This window comes from Vidua macroura, chromosome 1 (assembly GCF_024509145.1).
Source record: "Vidua macroura isolate BioBank_ID:100142 chromosome 1, ASM2450914v1, whole genome shotgun sequence".
Taxonomy (NCBI): Eukaryota; Metazoa; Chordata; class Aves; order Passeriformes; family Viduidae; genus Vidua; species Vidua macroura.
In genome coordinates, this window is record NC_071571.1 from 145909616 (window position 1) to 145915364 (window position 5749).

A 5749-nucleotide genomic window follows, 5' to 3' on the forward strand; every position below is an offset into this window, starting at 1 on the left:
CCTCAATATACACCGAAACATACAAGGGGCAATATGTATGAGTAACAGAGACCTAATGTAAAATGAGCATGGGGGTGCCAGCAAGAGGCAAAACAAAATGATGCTACATGCCATTCGCAATAAGCACAAGCCAAGAAAGAAACATATAAATAAAGTTGTTGGCTATTTGTTATTTCAGAAAATGCCACATCCCCTCACAAAGGTTTCTCCTCAGAGTCATTAGTTTTCCCTTTGCAACAAAATGAATGATGAGGCAGACTGAAGAACATTGTGTTCCGTTCAAGAACAAGTGGCTAGAATTTACGATTAGGCTAGGTGAAGGGGAGAAATGAACATCTCTTCTCTGACAGGAGGGCTACTGCTAAGTTAAGGAGTGGAGAACACAGCCTATAGCTTCTTCTTGGGGTCTAGCAAGGCCTTGGTCCAGAGAGAAAAACAAAACTGGCACCATAATAATCAAAACTATTTAATTCAGATCTAGACAGGAAACAAAGCAATGCATTTGCAGAAACATTTTTTACCTAATTCATGAAGAAGTTTCCAGAAGCTGTGTCCACTTCTTTCCCCAAGCTCCATAGTCTTGATCCCACAAATAAGAATTGCCTTGCTGATCTGACTGCACTTAGAATTGATTCCTAAAAGTTTAGTTCTTATGATGTGTTGTAAAAAACTGGAATTTAGTCAGGCTTAAACTGCATTTCATAACCACTTCTTTCAGGAATTAATTCATTCACAGGTTGCTAATATTTACTGCTCATTATTTGGGAACTATTTACTTAATGGACAGTCCTTTGTTATAACATAAAGGGCTTCTGTAGCAAACAATGGAACTGCCTTTGACACTGGAAATCACATCCATGATTTCTGATTTGTCTCAAGCATGCAAAGAGTTTGGGACTCAGATCTCATGATCCTCCTTCTGATTTCTCAGTATTGCAAAACATGGCCAATAAATCTCTTTGAAACATTTTGGTTTAAAAAAACAAGGAAAAAAAAGGGAAAAAAGTTCCCCAAACCAAAAAAGCCAAGATAAAATTCACTACTCAGAGAAGTTACTTTAATATTATGAGAAAAACCCAAAGTTTCTCAAATAAAGGCACTATTACACAAAGGCAATGAATCTAAAGGAAAACACTGTGTCTGGATCTCTGCATACTAAATAATGGATTCGTTCTTTGTTCAAAAATCGTCTGTCCTGCAATGACTTTAATTCTCAGAAAGAGAGCTGAGTTTTTATTATACTGAATTTAAAAGCTATAAAATCAGATGTTCCCTGATGTACTTCTATATGTTATCTCAAATCAGGTTATAGTTGACCATGAATATAGCAATGTGACAAAATCTGCACTGTATTAGGCCAAATTAATCCCTCTGTGAGAAAATAAATCTTGTGTTGCTGTTAAAGTGGATCTTATTAATGGAAAGAAAAACAACCAATAAAACATTTTCAGCCATGCATACATCTTAAGAACTCCTTGAATTTACTAATGAAAAATAATAGAATATCATAATACAACTCATGCTTCAATTTCGTCAGATCTTTTTTTAAACTACAGAGAGTAAGCTCAACAGAACCTCTGAAAGTCTGCTACCTCAGAAGTAATATTTGTCTCTGGTCTCAGTGTACATGTACATGCCTCAGGATATTTGTGCTAGCCAGAAGGAGAGGAGCACAGGGTTGGCAGGAATTCCTTGAGACAGCACAGCACAAGAAGTCCACAGATGACTGTGTCCTACTTGCTGTTTTCTGCCACCTACATCTGCTCATGAGAACGACCCAATTCCTCCAATGAGACTGAGGTGCAGCTGCTAGGAAGTTTTCTGCCAAAATCTCATTTTGATGTCAAACTGGATTTCAGTCTACCAAGGAGCCATTTCTTCCCATTTGTTCCCAATTTCTGTCACTTTGGGACTGAAAAATTTTCAGGTTTGGAGGAAAAAAAGTTTCTTTTGCTTGGCAGAAGTCACTATCCTGCTTGTTTCCATACAATAGATTCTGAGCCACTCAGGGGATTCTGGTGACATTGTTGTCTTCTCTGCACCACAATTACTCTCATGAGTCCCCACATCCTGACTGGGACCCAAAGAGGTAAACAATAAGTTATACCAAACAAATCAATGAAAGACTCAATGACAAAACCAGGTTTTTTGCTTCTAGTTCTTTTCCAGATCACTTTTGTCCTAATAATCTTCCAGATGATCCCCTAATAAGCATAGCAGTGCTTATGTGTGGGCACTTGAAGATTCTGCTGTCTAAACGGACATTATAATATAATCCCGTGGCTGGAACACTAATACTGTTAATTAGCTCCTAAAAAGTGACTCTTATCTGTAGCCCATTTGCATGATTTAAGGTCAGGCTCTCTCTAACAAGACCACCATCCACAGTTGCAGACTGAAAACTTGCTTTAAATATTGTATTTTCTCAAAGTACGTAACCCTAATTGTCTAATAAATATGACTTGTGCCCAGATCATCAACTAATTTTTCTACAGGATGCTTCTTCTGCTTTTATGCTGTTCTGGTTTTATTTGTTGAAGTTACTTTGGAGCAAAGGTCCAACATAAATAAATGACATGAAATGCAGTGTTCCTCTCTTATTAGATTTTTGGGTCTCTGGAACTCAAAAAGAAAAAATTATGTTATTATTACATTTCTTATCTTTCTAATGGTTTATTAAGCCAAGAAAAGGAATACGTTGGGACAAACTTCTCTTGATGTTTAGACGTGTCCTGCAACAAAGGAAAACCAAGCATCCAGCAATAAAACATACAGACTCTTAAAATCACCTCAATGGAACTGCCTGCCTCTGTAATCCAGGCTAGCTGCCAGGGAAAGGTCCTGCTTAACTTTAATTCTCATTTTCTCTTCACCTCCCTGCTCTGACTATTGGTCACGTGTGGCTTGTGAGATTCCCTGGGACAGAGACTGTGTTGTATATTTTACACTGTTTCCACACTGACCAGAGGATAAGGTCTTTATCCTTGAGAAAGGTCACTGGGCACTACTGTAATGAATCCAAGCAGCACTGCCAAGCATCCTAAAGTCATTTTGCTCTCTGTCATAGGCTGCTCTTTCTGTCTCCAATTTGAAAATAAGAACAGAAGGTAATGTAATAAAACTGCTCGTATGAAACATCTTATGTGACTTACAAGGAGTGATGGAAGTTGATTCCATATTTCCCTATTTCTTCACGTTGGCCTTGTTCTCATATTGGGGATGGCAAGCTATCTTTGTGGTACACCAGAATTTATCCACATGACTGCCCTTTCCCAGAAGGGTTTTCTCAGGTTTCTCTCTCAGCTGATTTGGAAAAGAACTCGACAGGTGAGTAGCAGGGATCAAAATCCTTTTGGAAAGTTACCCAAAATGGATTTCATAGAATCACAGAATGGGTTGGGTTGGAAAGGACTTTAAAGACATCTAGTTCCAAGCCCCTGCCTTCCAATACACCAGGTTTCTGAAATGTCCATCCAACCTGGCCTTAAACACTTCCAGGGATGGGGCACTTGAGTTGCTGCAGAAGCAAATGAATGTCTTTGTGTGGTTGCAGCATTTGCATCCAATTAACCTGCACTAAAATGGAGACTTCAGCACAGTGATTTCCTCTTTGACCTCAAGAAAGGTCACTGCAGACAAACACAAAACTGTTTTATGCTGCCACAACCTTGCCCAGAGCTCTTAAATGGTCCAGAAAAACAGTAGTGTTTCATACTCCTACTGGAAGCAGGGTCTGACTTCTCCAAAGTCCACTGCAAGTCCAGGAATGCAGTAACTGATTTTATGGTGTGCTCTGTACAGATGGGGATAATAAAGAGTTAGAGGGGGTCAAGTGTGCAGCTCCCTCCACTGCAAAGGCACTTTCTTAGTTTATCCTTTCAGGCATATCTCAGCTTTGTTTCTGTGGTTTCTGTGCAAGAAAAATGGGAGGCAGGTACCACTTTTGCACAAGAGCATCAACTTCAGAAGCCACAGATAAATACACACAGGTGAGACTAAGAAATATCTGTATTATCCTTTTCAAGAGAAAGAAATGCAACAAACAAAGGCCTAATGTTTACAGCTAAATGCTCTTCCCTATACTTGTGGCAAAATTCCAATTTAATGGAAAGCTGTGGAGAAATTAATTTTATGTGTAGTCAGGATTTCATTCTTATTTCTTTTCTCCAATGTCTTCACACAAAAATAGAAATTTAATCCAAATGGTCCTTATTTGAGGTAAAGGCATCTCAGCTTTGAGATTCTGGAAAGGCCTCACTATCCAATTTTGTACACACATCCTGAGAAAAAGTTTCTTAGAAAATTCCATTAATTTTTTTTCCATTTAACTATGGCCATTAAATGAAAACATAACAGTAAATTAAAGTGCAGCACTCTTTAAAGCACATGAATTTAGATATATGCCTAGACATAAAATCACACTGCAGTCTGGAGCTCAAAATATTACTTCTTATGTTTCATAGGGCAGGACCAAAGAGTCACCAAGAATGGTGGCCCTGGTGCCATCTAATGTACAATGGCAAAGCAGCAAGTGGTCTCTGCCCTGCCCATAGAATTATTTTCATATTCCCTTTCCTGAATCCAGAAAATAAAAATTGAAGTAAATACACCGAGTATAGAAAATAAAATCATGTTGCAGGGGGTAACTCCTGCACAGAACTGTATTACAGACCTTTTCCATGACTCCCTAAATTAACCAGGTTTCACAACTCAGTGCACAGAGAGAATGAGGCACGCTGGGCAAACCTCTGAATATATTTCGTCCTAGCTGCACCCTGTATCTGCACTGAGTATAACCTTGCTGAATACTTCAAAACCCTGCTGGGAAATAAGACCATTGGTTTCCTCACTTCCAACTTGACAAACCCCTGCACACTTCACAGACACACACAGATTCTCAAATTCTTTTTCATAAATCTGCTGTGACATCAGAGCAATCCTGGATTTATTTTATTGATGGAGGAACTGAGGCTGGGAGAACTGGATTAAAAGAACAATTTAATTTTTGACATCTCAGAATAAGGACACCATATTTCATTTTCCTATTCTCAAGGTTTTTATCAGTCCACAGCACAGCTCTCTCTGGCTTTGGCTGCAGCTAGAAGTGATGAACACTTCTGACTTGCACAAGTGCTGTCCCATTTCCTCCCACATAAACACCCACTGCTCCTCCTCCTCCTCCCTGGGGCATCAAGGAGGAAAGTAAGGCAACTCTCCTCTTCCAGCCTCCTGACATTCCTTGGGAAGAAATTTTCTCTAGGAAAGACCAGCCAAGACCTTCCACCTTAAGCAGAATCAGAGCTGGGAGAATCTGGGAAGAGGTCAGCTTCCAAATTTCAATGAGTTTCTTGTAACAAACCAGAATTTTCCAAAGTTCATATTTCTTCACATATGGAAACTTCTACAGGAACACCAAATTAATTATCCCAGACATAAAGGCAATACTTCTTACCAGTGCTAAACCCACAGTCATAAAAATGTGATAAGTTTCACTGTAGCATCCCTTTTTAGCATGAACAAAAAATATGTCCTGATTTCATTTTCTGAAATAACTTGTTAGTTTTTGTTGAAAATTTTAAAAGGCTAGTATCAGAATTTCAGATGAGGACAATGGTCAAAATTTTTGCTGTCTAATTATTGTTAATGACAGAGATCAGTACCAGTCCTACCTATATCTGATGCAGAAGGATCTGCCTACTTACTGCCACCAAGGGATACAAAAGTGCAGCAACTTTTAATTTTTTTTTCT

At 38.8% G+C, this 5749-nt stretch overlaps 1 protein-coding gene across 1 annotated transcript in view; it reads right to left on the reverse strand.

The window, feature by feature from the left end:
- Nucleotides 1–5749, reverse strand: part of KCNQ3 (potassium voltage-gated channel subfamily Q member 3) — a 185593-nt gene that overhangs the window by 134180 nt on the left and 45664 nt on the right. The window lies entirely within an intron of this gene.